General features: G+C 40.9%; 1 long non-coding RNA gene across 2 annotated transcripts in view; it reads left to right on the forward strand.

Annotated features, from left to right (window-relative positions):
• The first annotated feature begins 3,895 nt into the window (after window positions 1-3,895).
• Window positions 3,896-13,722, forward strand: part of LOC106507234 (uncharacterized) — a 47,545-nt gene continuing 37,718 nt past the window's right edge. The window contains exons 1-3 of one of the 2 annotated variants that reach the window (XR_002335903.2): window positions 3,896-4,032; window positions 7,606-7,700; window positions 8,933-9,062. This is a non-coding gene — a long non-coding RNA (uncharacterized LOC106507234). Of the gene's footprint in view, window positions 4,033-7,182; window positions 7,701-8,932; window positions 9,073-10,600; window positions 10,810-13,722 lie in introns of those variants that run through there. The other variant, XR_014821532.1, reaches the window with a different exon arrangement.

A 13,722-nucleotide genomic window follows, 5' to 3' on the forward strand; every position in this document is an offset into this window, starting at 1 on the left:
CAAAAGTTTGCTTTGTATTTAGGTGACTTCCCTTGGCTTAGGAGGCCAAGGCTCAGAGGCTGAGTGCTTCAGAGAAAGGGTAATCTTCAGGCCATTGGTCAGCTGCTCTCTGCTGGCTTAAATTTAACTCAACTCTGAGATTATTGTGGGATATTGAAGGGGGAAGTTTTAATTGTGTAAAGACAGTCCTTCTCATATTGTCTTGTCATTTTTCTCTTTCCTTCTTCTTCTCCTGTCCTCTCCTCAACTTCTTTTGCCCTGATTATCCTTTTACCTTTGCCCTTAGTTCCCAGTGGCTCCAAGGCATTTCCTAGTAGCAATGGATGCTCAAGAATGTATGATTTTGGAACCTGGTTTCTTGTCCCTTGTCCTCTTCTCCTAATACTTTCAACCACAAATAAAAGATTTCCAGCTACTAAAAATGGATAATCCATTAGGAGAGTGAAACCTAAAGAATACTATTGGAGACCTGGGTGGAGAGGCATGGCCGACTGAGGCCAGTGTTTCCCAAAGTGGGTTGAGTAAAACATCACTCCTCAGGAATGCACACTACTATATATATAATAGATAACCAACAAGGACCTACCGTACAGCACAGGGAATTCTACTTAATACTCTGTAACAACCTATGATACAAAAAAGGAGTTCCTGTTGTGGCACAGTGGAAATGAATCTGACTAGGAACCATGAGGTTGGGGTTCGATCCCTGGCCTCGCTCATTGGGTTAAGGATCTGGCATTATGGTGAGCTGCGGTGTAGGTCGCAGACACAGCTAAGATCTGACATTGCTGTGGCTGTGGTGTATGCTGGCAGCTGTAGCTCTGATTGGACCCCTAACCTGGGAAACTCCATGTGCCACAGATGTGGCCCTTAAAAAAAGCCAAAAAAAAAAAAAAGAAAAGAAAAAGAAAGAAAGAAAGGAATCTGAAAAAGGATACACACACATACATAACTGAATCACTTTGCTATACACTGAAATTAACACAACATTGTAAATCTATTATACTTCAATTAAAAGATGAATCATGAAGAAGCAGTTCCATGCACATTGAAGTTGAGAAATACTATAGTTATTATTCTCTCTTGTGAGGTTTATAATGTATATGGGGCAGTCAACTTTCCAATATGTATTCCAGCAGAGAAACCAGTTTAATTTTCTCAGCCCAGCATTACCTACTCTAACTGGACCACGGAACCCATTCTCTGTCATTGCTGATGGTTCACACCACCAACTAGTAACCTGTAGAACTGGTATTTCATGAAATAGATGGAATACACTTTGGAGACTATTTCCACTGCAGGAAAATTTTATAAATCCAGTCTTTGCAATGAAGTAAAATTGAATCCCTCTTCTAAAATAAGCTCAAGCTTAGATTTTTGTCTTCTGAGATGTTTTATTTAAAGCAAGTAGGATAGTAAGTATATAGGGGATATCACTTTTCCATGATGTCATTTAGATTACTAAAAAAATACTGAATTACTGATATAATTTCAAGACTTTCTTCTCTTTGGAGGCATTTCATGCCAGAATTAGTTATAGCTTTAGGCTATATAGTTAATATTTTTTGAGCATTTACTATATGCCCAGTACTGTCTAGAGGAAACGTGATGGCAAAATCTTTTTTTTTTTTTTTTTTTTTTTTTTTGGCTATTCCCATGGCATGTGAAAGTTCCCAGGCCTGGGATCAAACCCGAGACACCGAGACACAGAGGTGACAATATTGGCTTCCCAGCCGCTAGGCCACCATTCCTGAAGGCAAATATTATAGTCTTATACCTCTTAACACTTCTCCTCTGTCGTTCTGATTTTTAATAAATGGAATGTTACTTATGATATGCTTACCTCTGTGCCTAGGATAGGGTAAACCTTAGGTAAATAATGGCAGGCATGATTAGCTACTTGGTCAAGCACTTTGAGTTGGAGAGAACATTATAGATACTTTAGACCCTTCAAACATCTTTTCCTGTGGCTTAAGTACTAAGCATGAACCTCAATGAGGTGGCTTCCAATCTTATGGTCAAGGTTCTTTTTTGAATGTGTGATCATTATTTCCTTACTACTATTAGGACTAAAGTCAGAGAAAGTCTGGTAAGTGCTTAATGAATTGACCTATATGTGTTGCCCCTTGAAATATTGTGAATAACTCCTGAGAAATTGTCTCTTCTTTGAGGAGACCTTTTTGTGGGATGTCAGCAACTTCCTTCGAGGTAGATCTGTGATTCTAAAAAAGGCATAATCCCATTTGGGACAAAAGCCAAGTTCAATATCATTTAAAGCTTAGCTCATGCACAGGATGAACAAATTCTCAGTAGAATTTAAGAAAAATCCTTTTCAAAACTTCTTCTTGATTTATGGACCTTATAAATATGACCCCTGGAAGATGGCATGTAGGATTATGGGATTTATTTTGTGTGTTTGCCGTGAGGATGAAATAGAGTTTTGGAATTACTGAGGCCAGACGCAAAGGGAAATTAAATAAGCTCTGTGGATGAAAAGAAATTTTTAAAAAGTGCCCTATAAGACATATCAGGTAATAAAGCACCAGGGCCAGATGGATACACAGCTGTATTGTACAGAACGTTAAGGCATAAATTGCTTTCAATTTTAGAAGAGGTTTATAAACATGCTCCAGGAACCAAAGAAACCCCTCCTTGTTCCAATTTCACTGGCAAGAAAAAACATGTATAGGCTCTAAACTAATTTTATTCCTTAACTCTGACCAAAAAGCCATGACTGTTAGATTTATAAAGCTATTAGGCGGTATATTTCCCTGATCAAGTGGATTAATTCTGTGGGATATTTCTGGAAAATAATATTTACTTAGTTAATATTACAAATATAATACTAGATAATAGAAAAATGGGTACGGATAAGATATTTACCTAATGAATTGAGGTGCCAAGAAAGTACTACATTTAATGAAATAGTCACAGAAGGCTTTTACTTCTTTTTATGCCCATACCTGCAGCATATGGAAGTTCCCCAGCTAGGGGATCAAATCAGAGTTGCAGCTGCAGTCCTACACCACAGCTCTCAGCAGCACTGGATCTGAGCCCAAGCTGCAACCTATGCCTCAGCTTGCAGCAACAATGGATCCTTCACCCACTGACCCAGGCCAGGGCTCAAACCCACATCTTCACAAAGACGATATTGGGTCTTTAACCGGCTGAGCCAAAAGGGGAACTCCAGTCATAGAGAGGTTTTACAGAAATTGCAAAACTAGCCTGAATCCAGGCAAAATAAATAGACTTTCTCATTTTTAAGAATATGTTTTTGCAATAATCATGGATATATTAAATTATTTCATATCACACATATTTTTTTTAAAGTGAGGTTTAAAGTGGCAATCAGTTGGGAAAAAAAATTTATGTCCAACACCAGGCTGTTATGGTATGTTCATTCCATGGATGTTATTCAGTTATTGCAGATAATAGAGAATGATTAATATCAGAAAGATGGCTATCATATTTTAAGTGAGTAAAAATGGGTTTCAATGCAGGTTTTTGTTTTTGTTTTTTTTTGACTTTTTAGGGCCACACCCGAGGCATATGGAGGTTCCCAGGCTATGGGTCGAATCCGAACTACAACTACCAGCCTATGCCACAGCCACAGCAACACCACACCCGAGCCATGTCTGCGACCTACACCACAGCTCATGGCAACGCTGGATCCTTAACCCACTGAGCAAGGCCAGGGATTGAACCTACAACCTCATGGTTCCTAGTCGGATTCATTTCTGCTACGCCATGACAGGAACTCCTTAGTGCAGTTTTTATGGTATGATTTGCTTTTCGTAACCTAATAGAAAAACCTGTGTTTGTGTATTGGCACTGTCCACTCAGGTGTCTTGTTAGAGTCAACTGGATATTAAATCTGAAGACTGTCAGAAGATATATTTGGCCCAGGCTTCTGTGGAGGGTGTCACACAGGAACTACAGCTGTCTACAGGAAGCATCAGCCATTCTTCTTCAGCTGGAGTTTTTGCAGCTGTATAGCTCTGGTGCAAGGATATGAGAAACCCACCAGACAGGGTAAGAACTGTCATGGCTTAGAAACCTCAGACCTTACTACTGTACCAATTATTTCTTATAATGACTCAATAGGATTCCAGTCTCCAAAGGGCAATCCAGTCCCAAGAGTTACCATACTCAGGAAGACCCATAGCTACCTGTCTGATTGGGTATTTAGAGCACATTTCTAGTCTCTCCCAATCCAGATGCAGTTGACCAAACAAGGGTTATCTTAATCATTAAGCAACGTTGCTTAGTGCTATAGACTTAATATTTATTTTCCCCTACCCCTAATCCATATGTTAAATCCGAACCCCCAAGGTGATTAGAGTTAGGAGATGAACCCTTTGGAAAGTGATTAGGTCATGAAGGCAGAGCCTCCAAACCCAAGGAATTCATGCTCTTATAAAAAGAAGACTGAGAAAGTGTCTACCTCTTCCCTCATATGAGGTTACAAAAAAGATGGTAGTTTAGGACTGAATCCTTGCCCAATACCAAGCCTTCCAGCGCCTGGATCTTAGACTTTCCAGCCTTCAGGACTGTGAGATATAAGTTTCTATGGTTTATAAATTCCGCAGTCCGTGGTATCTTTCTTACAGCAGCTTGAATAGACACACACTTACTATTGTAGTTAACATTCCATCTGAGGAACAATCAGGTGTTTAGGTGGTCATTTTAAGACAGCAAGCCAGGAGTTCCTATTGTAATGGTAATTGGTTCATTCAATGGTAATGAACCAGACTAGTGTCCATGAGGATGCAGGTTTGATCCTTTGCCCCTTTTAGTGGGTTAAGGATCCAGTGTTGCTGTGAGCTGCTCTGTAGGTCAAAGATGTGGCTTGGATCCTGTGTTGCTGTGGCAGTGGTGTAGACCAGCAGTTGCAGCTCTGATTCAACCTCTAGCCTAGGAACTTTCATGAGCTCCAGAGGCAGCCCTAAAGAGAGAGAAAGAGAAAAAAAAGAGAGAGCAAGCCACTGTACAGCAGAAACTGACAATACAGTGTAAATCAACTATACTTTAAAAAACAAACAGCAAGCCAAATGAGCATAGTAATCCAAACTTTATTTCATAAAAGTGGCAGTAATAGCTAAGAGAAATATGAGGTGCCTGCTTCCCAGGGCTGTATGTTCCCCATGGAGTTAGACTCCTTACCACCTTTATCAGGTCTCCAAAAGATAGAGCTAAAATTTAACCAAAGGGCCAGTTTTCATTGAGAAGGGCCTTTAATCCTTCACCTGTACTCATAGTGTTTTTTTATATTGATCTGTTTTTTTTTTCCTGGTTATTTTGTATTTATTTACTTACTTTAAAAATTTTAATTTTCTTCTGTTATAGCTGATTTTTGACCTCCTTTATTAACCTTTTTTTTCGGTCCTTTTTTTGGGTCACTGTGGACTCAAATGACTCTCATGTATCAGCTCCTTTTTATTTGTTCAGTGACTTGGCTGGAAGTACCACCCACGCTGCCTCAGGTAAATCCTCTTAGGTACATATACCTCAAAAAGTGCAGCATTGGGCATGCCCACAGTCCCCCTGGGATGACAGTGGGTTTAGCAGAACTTGCTTATATTATCTTTTACCCTGATTGCTCTATCAGGCTGCTCCCCTCTGGTGGTATCACACCCAGCTTTTAGGCTCTTCTAATTTTTAGGTGGTTGTGCTATTGCTTTTAACAATATGCCAGAAGAGAAATTGTTCTAGTTAAATTTGGACACTTTTGCAGGAATAAAATCTTTGAGTCCAGTCTCTGAGGTTTGTTTTGACCCCAGGAGGACTGTTCTTATCTGTCTTTCCCCCTGTTCTCTATTAAGCCTCCACTGGTCTACAATTACCTTATCACTCTTATAAAGCTACCAGCCTCCTCTTCATTGCTTTGCTTCACTGTTCTCAGCCATGCTCTTTAGGCTTGAACTTCCCTACATCCTTTTCCAAATAAAATCATTCTTTTGAGAGATTCAAAGCTTTCTGTTCTTATGGCTTGTCTGTTCCCCTGGGCATAACTTCTGTGCCACTGCTCCAGAGCTTGGAGCAGCAATACCAGTCCACTTCTCTCAGAATGACATCTTTGCTTGATAAGCAGTGTGCCACTTGGGGTTGGAGATGGGGTGTCTTTTCAGCTTGCTCCTCCTGGCAAGAAGCTCTGCTCCCAAGTGAATTGGAATACAGGAGATTTGGCCCCAGTACTCTCAGCCTATCATGCCTGGCTGGGATAGAGCTTCTGTTCTATGAGCTGAGCTTGATGAGTTGATGAGTTGTGGTGATCAGTTGAGGGTAGCTCTGAACCTCACAGCTATAGAGCTTCTGCGGCCTGAAGCTAAAGGGAAGAGAAATGCTGGAGACCTGGTCCCCCTGGGGAGATACTGCAGCTCCAGACTGAGAGCTAGGGGAAGTTGGAGCCCTTGCTCTTGGCTATACCAACTTGCATTAGTGCATCATGCTGAGCCGGGGGTGAGGGAAATGATGCCCATTCTTGTTCTTACTGAGATTTAGTAGACCGTTTTGGGTTTTTTTGTGTGTCATTTTAGGGCCGCACCTGCAGCATATGGAGGTTCCCAGGCTAGGGATCCAATTGGAGCTGTAGCCGCCGGCCTACGCCATGGCCAAAGCAATGAGGGATCCAAGCCGTGTCTGCAACCTACACCACAGCTCATGGCAATGCTGGATCCTTAACCCATTAAGTGAGACCAGGGATTGAACCTGCATCCTTATGGATGCTAGTTGGGTTTGTTAACTGATGAGCCACGATGGGAACTCCAAGCAGACTATTTTGAATGAATATTTTTCTAAGGGCTCTCTCACGGCTGTATGCCATCAGGAAAATTTATAGAGACTTAAAACAATGTTTTAAAAATAATTTTTGCTAGTTAGGGTTGTTTTGCTCAGGAGGTTGGTGGAGCTAATTATACTGCCATTCTAAAAATTTATTTCCCTTTATTGTTTGTAATTTATATGTGTCTCAAGGGCCATTAGCCTGGAGTTGTTTCATTAACACTATGCATGTATTAAAAAGATGAAAAGATAGATAATGATCTATTAATGTTAATCTGTTGATTTAAATATCTTGATTTTGCTTATTTGTATGTTATGCCTCCAACTTCTTCCTTTTTTTTTTTTTTTTTTGAAGTGAGAAAAAAAGGTTTTAATAAAAGAGGCAAGTAAAAGCAAATGATTTCTCTCTTGGTGGCTGGGAAGGAAAGAGATAGCACTAGGCCTGCAATCCATTCTCTCCTTTTTACTGAGAGGCTTGCTGGGAAAAAAGGTAAATCTCTTTAGGAGCATATTCATGACAGACCTCTTAGCAAACACACTGATGGCATCCACTGATGGGAGAGTCCTCAGTCGTGGAATGTTTTTAGCATAGCAGGATGGACCTGGTCTGTCTGGAACTGATCATACTAACCAGACCAGGAATCTATGGATTTCTAGGGCATGGCTCTCTGGAAGAAGTCACATTAGCTATTGCTGGGGGAGGTCAACGAGAGGACATGATGGGACCTAACTCCCAATTGACCTGAGAGTTGGAATGGGGCAAATATAGGCTCCTCATCTGCTCTGCTATCCTGGAAATATACATTCTACCCACCATGCCCACAGCCACAGCTGCAGCTGTTTCAAGGACGCAGCCTTGAGAGCGTAAGGTGCTGTTGAGACCATGAGACCATCTGGACTGAATATGTGATGGAACCTAGGTAAGACCTTTATGTGAACTTGAAGATTTTGGTGGGTGAATGCGAGATCTCCTTGTGCTGTGGTTGCCCAGGAGCACCGTTGTAAGGAAGCTCCCTTCTTTTCAATCTGCCGCCAATCTGGAGTGATCTGCCTCTCTCTTCTATCCCTGTGTATGGGGGCCAGATTGTGAACCAACAGTTCTGTGACTCGAGAACTATGAAAAAGAGATGTTTTATGACAGAAATGGCTTTCTTTTGTGAAACAGAGTATTGTAGAAGTTAAATATTGCCAAATGAGGCAAGAAAGGCCTGGGAAGCTGTGTCAGAGGTCCTGGACCTCCCTTCTCTGTTCCATAAAGGCCTCATATTATGGAGTAAGATCTCTGATTCTGGTGGGTCTGATTGGAGAACCCAACCCTTTGTATTGTTTCAGTGTCAAAATAAGAAAAGGAGCCACTTCCTCGGGACCCTTGTGAGTTTAAACACTTAACAGAAATGGTGTTAAGAATCACTGAACTCTTTTCAGGTATATAATAAGCAATTAAATTCAAAAGAAGCAAGGAGGTGGAGATTGTGTCTACTGAGTGCCAGCACTGCTATTTATAACATAAATTAGGTGTGTTTCATCAAACAATTTGGCAATGAAGCTTTAGGTCTTTTTCTTTTATTTTCCTGAAAACCAATTTGTCCTAAGTCAGTTTGGCAATTTACTGAAATAGTTTTCTGGGAATTGATTTTTAGAGAATTGGATTGTTTCCAGGCAATACAATTAAAAAATAAAAATATTTACCCCAGTTCTTCTGGCATTTCTATGGTGCCAGAGTATAAAGAGGAATTATTAAGAGCTTTGGGAGGTGAATACCTTTTTCTCCCAACTATGAGAAGTTTTATGTTTTTGGTCTGCTATATGAATTTTTTCTTTTTTGCCCCTTGTGGAAGTCCCCCCCCCCACTTCTGTTACACTTATGCATCCATCAAAGAAAATTTGAAAAAAGAGAGACAATATTAAAAATAGGAAACCAGCCAGTTTTCACACATTTTATATACTTTTCTCCAATCTTTTCTTTCTATGCATAAGTTTTTCTTATCTCTTTGTAAATCATTCTGAACAGGATTAAGACATTTTAATATCCCAGACTTCGTTTTAGTTTTTTTTTTTAAATCAATCCAGATACTTGCTTGGATTGCCTGATTATTCAAAAGGGCTGAATCAACACAAACTCTCCAAAGTGTTTGTTTTTCTTTCTTCATAGCCTAGACAGGTCCTGTGAACATAATAAAAGGCATGGAGGAGAAAAAATGTCCCACTTGTTTAGGGGCAGCACGTTAATGGGATGTAGGAGAAGAAACTGATGAAGAGGCTCTAGCCCTGGGTGCATCTATCCATCACTGGGTAAGTCATGTAATTTCCAGGACTGTTTCCCAGGTGTGTTAGGGAGTGGACCACGGTATCAGTACGGTCTTTTCTAGATAGAAGAGCCAACAGACATCAGAAGTCATAACCCCATGTTTCAACTACTTTTCATCATATGTAAATCACTGGTCTTACTTACAGAATTCCATGTGGAAAAAATGACAGTCACCAATTTATAACTGCTTTGTATTCAAAAGGATTTTTTTGGTTAGTTCAGTTTGGATGGGAACGCATTTTCCCACAGAAATGATGTTAAATTAATGGTTCAGTTTCCACTAAGATAGCTAAGAGAGAGTTCTAATAGCATCATTATTATTATTTGTCTATTTTGGCTGCTCCTGCAGCATGTAGAAGTTCCTGGGCCAGGGTTGGAACTTGTACCACAGCAGTGACAATGCCAAATCCTTAATCTGCTGCGCCACTAGAGCAACGTCCTCAAAAAAATTTTTTTTGGCATTATTAGTTTTTCTTTGTTTCTATGTCGTGATGGGTCCTATGATCTATCTAGCATCTTAAAGTTCAATAATATATCACATATAAATGGCCATATAGCAGTTCCAGTCTTTAAATGAAGATCTCTTTTCCTCTCCTTCTTCATTGTCCACACTCCATTTAAAAGCAGAGAGGATTAATAATATCAAAAAAGATACCACCTAATGTTTATTGTAGGCATACTATTGTGTCATTTAATTCTCATTACTCTCCCCATTTTATACATGAGCAAACTGAGACCAAGAATTAAAGTGATTTATTCAGAGAACTAGAGCTGAAAAAAGGTGGAGCATGAATTGTCAGCTGTGGTACAGTATGTTAAGAATCTGACTACAACCAGATAGTTGCAGAGGCACTGGTTCCATCCCCAGCCAGCACACTGGGTTAGGGATTTGGCGATGAGGCTGCTGGCATAGGTTGCGCGCAACTGGCTGGGTTTCAATCCCTGGCCCGGAACTTCCATATGCTCTTGGGTGTGTCTATATGAATTTTTAAATTTTTTCTTATCTTTTTAGGGCCACACACATGGCACATGGAGATTCCCAGGCTAGGGGTCCAATCGAAGCTATAACCGCTGGCCCAGGTCACACCACAACAACTTGGGATCGAGCAGGGTCTTCGACCTGCACCACAGCTCAGAGCAATGCAGGATCTTTAACCCACTGAGCGAAGCCAGGGATCAATCCCGCATCCTCATGGATGCTAGTCGGGTTCGCTAACCGCTGAGCCGCAAAGGGAACTCCTGGGTGTGGCTTAAAAAAAAAAGATGGAACCTGACCTGATGTCACCAAACCCGGTGACTGCCCCCTTATGGCAGAAGCGCCACTAAAAGGACCCTCTACTGCAACCATAATCAACACAAACAGAAGTTCCCCAGTTACCCACAATTCACAGTTTACAGTGGTCCATAAGTATTAAACGGAAAACTCCTGAAATAAACAATTGGTAGGATTTAAATGGCGCGCCTTCCTGAGAAGTGAGCTGAAGTCTCGTGCTGTCTGCTTCTTCCCTCCAGGGCTGTGAATCATCCTTTTATCCAGCGCATCCTCCTGTCAATCACTTAGCAGCCACCTTTGTTGTCGGATGGACCCTTGAGATATCACAGTGCTTGTGTTCATGTCACCCTCATTTTACTTCCTAATGGTCTCAAAGTGCAGGAGTAGTGATACTGGCAATTCAGGTGTGCCAAAGAAAAGCCTTCAAGTGCTTCCTAGAAGAGAAAAGGTGAATTTTCTTGACTTAAAACGGAAAGAAAAATATCATAGACTGCAGTTGCTAAGATCTATGCTAAGAACAAAACTTTTACTCGAGAAATTGTGAACAAAAAAGAAATTTGTGCTGGTTTTTCTGTGGCTCCTAAAACTGCAAAAGTTATAATTCAGTGCATGGTAAGTGCTTAGTTAAGATGAAGAAGCTGTTGAATTTATATAATAAGATAATTTGAAAGAGACCACATTCATATAATTTTTATTAGGGTATATTGTTATAACTGTTTTACTTTATTATTAGCGATTGTTGTTAACCTCTTACTGTGCCTAATTTATGAATTATACCTTATGGTGGGATGTAAGCATAGGAAAAAACAAGGTATATATGGGTTTGGTGTTATCTGTGGTTTCAGGCATCCACTGGAGTCCTGTGGGCAAGGGGAGAATATGGTATTGGCCAAATATTGTTTCCTTGCTAAGAATATCCCTACATGCTTCCCTCTACTCTTGGACTAGCCCAGTTGTCCTTACTTAGACTCTCACAGCCTTGAGTTTATAGTCCTCAATACTTTTATACTAGCATTTGTGTAGTTATTTAATTACTATCTTGCTGCTTTCTCGCTGCTCTCTTAGACAGTAAGTCCCTTGAGGGAAGGGACAACTTATGTCTTTTCACCTTTGCTCCCCTAATGCTTTTTTTTTTTGTCTTTTTTAGGGCCTCACCTGTGGCATATGGAGGTTCCCAGGCTAGGAGTCTAATCGGAGCTACAGCTGCTGGCCTATGCCACAGCCACAGCAACATGGGATCTGAGCCGTGCCTGTGAACTACGCTGCAGCTCACTGCAATGCTGGATCCTTAACCCACTGAGGGAGGCCAGGAATTGAACCCTCAACCTCATGGTTCCTAGTCAGATTCGTTAACCACTGAGCCACGACGGGAACTCCATGCTCCCCTAATGCTAATGTCAGTGTTCTCTTAATACATTTTAGAACAAATGAATGAAGCAGACATGTGGTAGGACTGCCTTCATGGGGGCAGAGACAGAAGGGCATATGTGGGTAGAACTGGGGCTCCAGTGTCCTGGGGAGCAGGGGTGGGGCTCCATTGTTGATGGTGCTTGCGGGTAGCCACAGGTTCTATAGCTCTGGGTACCGGTGGAGAATGGTGGCCCAGGATGGTGTTAGGATGGCTATTTTATCTTTCAGATTATTGTGTCAATCTTTATCTGAATAGTTTTCTTTGAGACAGTTTCCAGAGTCAAGAGGATTACTGTTGATTGCATCATGATTGCAAATCATTGCAGTGATTTTTTTTCACTTAAAATTTTTTTTTGCCGTATAGTTGACTTACAAAGTTGGGTTAGTTTCAAGTATACAGCAAAGTAAATCAATTATACACACACACACACACACACACACACACACACACACACATATGTATGTATATCCATTCCTTTTCAGATTCTTCTCCCATATAGGTTATTACACAGTATTGAGCAGATTTCCCTGTGCTATACAGTAGGTCCTTGTTACTTATCTATTCCATATGTAGTAGTGTGTATATGTTGACCCCAACCCCCCAATTAATCCCTCCCCCACCACATTTCCCCTTTGATAACTGTAAGTTTGGTTTCAAAATCTTTTTTTTTTAATTTTTATCTTTTTAGGGCCGCACCCACGGCACATGGAGGTTCCCAGGCTAGGGGTCAAATCAGAGCTGTAGCAGTTGGCCTATGCCACAGCCACAGTAATGTGGGATCCAAGCCGGATCTGCAACCTATACCACAGCTCAAGGCAACGCCGGATCCTTATCCCTATGAGCAAGGGCAGGGATGAAACCTGCATCCTCATGGATGCTAGTCAGATTCGTTTTCCCTGAGCCACAACAGGAACTCCTGATTTCAAAATCTTTAAGTCTGTTTCTGTTTTGTAAGTTCTTTTGTATCATTTTTTATTAGATTTCATGTATTAGTGATCTCATAATATTTGACATACTAAGTAAAGAAAGTTGGACAAAGATATTTTCATTAAAAATCTTTTTTTTTTTTTAATTACGGAGTTCCTGTTGTGGCACAGAGGAAACGAATATGCCTAGGAATCATGAGGTTGCGGGTTTGATCCCTGGGCTCGCTCAGTGGGTTAAGGATCCGGTGTTGCCGTGAACTGTGGTGTAGGTCACAGACATGGCTCAGATCTGGCGTTGCTGTGGCTCTGGTGTAGGCCGGCAGCAACAGCTCCGATTAGACCCCTAGCCTGGAAACCTCCATATGCCATGGGTGCAGCCCTAAAAAGATAAAAGACAAAAAAAATTTTTTTTAAAAATTATAGTCGATTTACAATGTTGTGTATACAATGCTGTATAGCAAAGTGACTCAGTCATACTTACATATACATTCCCTTTCTTATATTACCTTCCATCATGGTCTAGCCCAAGAGACCACTGCAGTGATTTCTAATTAAACTATTCCCCTAATCCGTTGGTTCTTTTAAATTTTGTTGTTATTTATTTTGCTTATTTTTAATTTTCACCAGCTTTTTTGAGGTGTAATTAATGAAGAACATTGTGCACATTTAAATCATACAGCATGATTTCCTATGAGTACATATTGTGAAAGGATTACCATAGCATTCTCAAGAGTCATTTGCTGAGGCTTTGGTAAAACTTCAGGGGTTTCTTTTTGCCTTTGGGAGAAAAGTCCTAAGGCATCAACCCAAGGCCCTCGTACTGAATCTCATTTCCTGCAAATTCCCAGTGTGAACAGTCTCCTACAGCCAGGTTCATCTGCTCCCTGGACCCTGTCCCTATCATGGCTTTTGTCATCTCTCTGTCCCCAAACTACCTCTTCCACTTCACCTCACTCCTATGCTAAACCCTAATGACCCTCGGAAGGCCCAGTAAGCACCTGCTCCACACAAGCCTTCCAACCTA

This window comes from Sus scrofa, chromosome 1, assembly GCF_054392235.1.
Source record: "Sus scrofa isolate SSC_HxYL_T2T_F1_AM1 chromosome 1, Sscrofa_HxYL_maternal_Yorkshire_Landrace_v2.0, whole genome shotgun sequence".
NCBI classification, from domain to species: Eukaryota; Metazoa; Chordata; class Mammalia; order Artiodactyla; family Suidae; genus Sus; species Sus scrofa.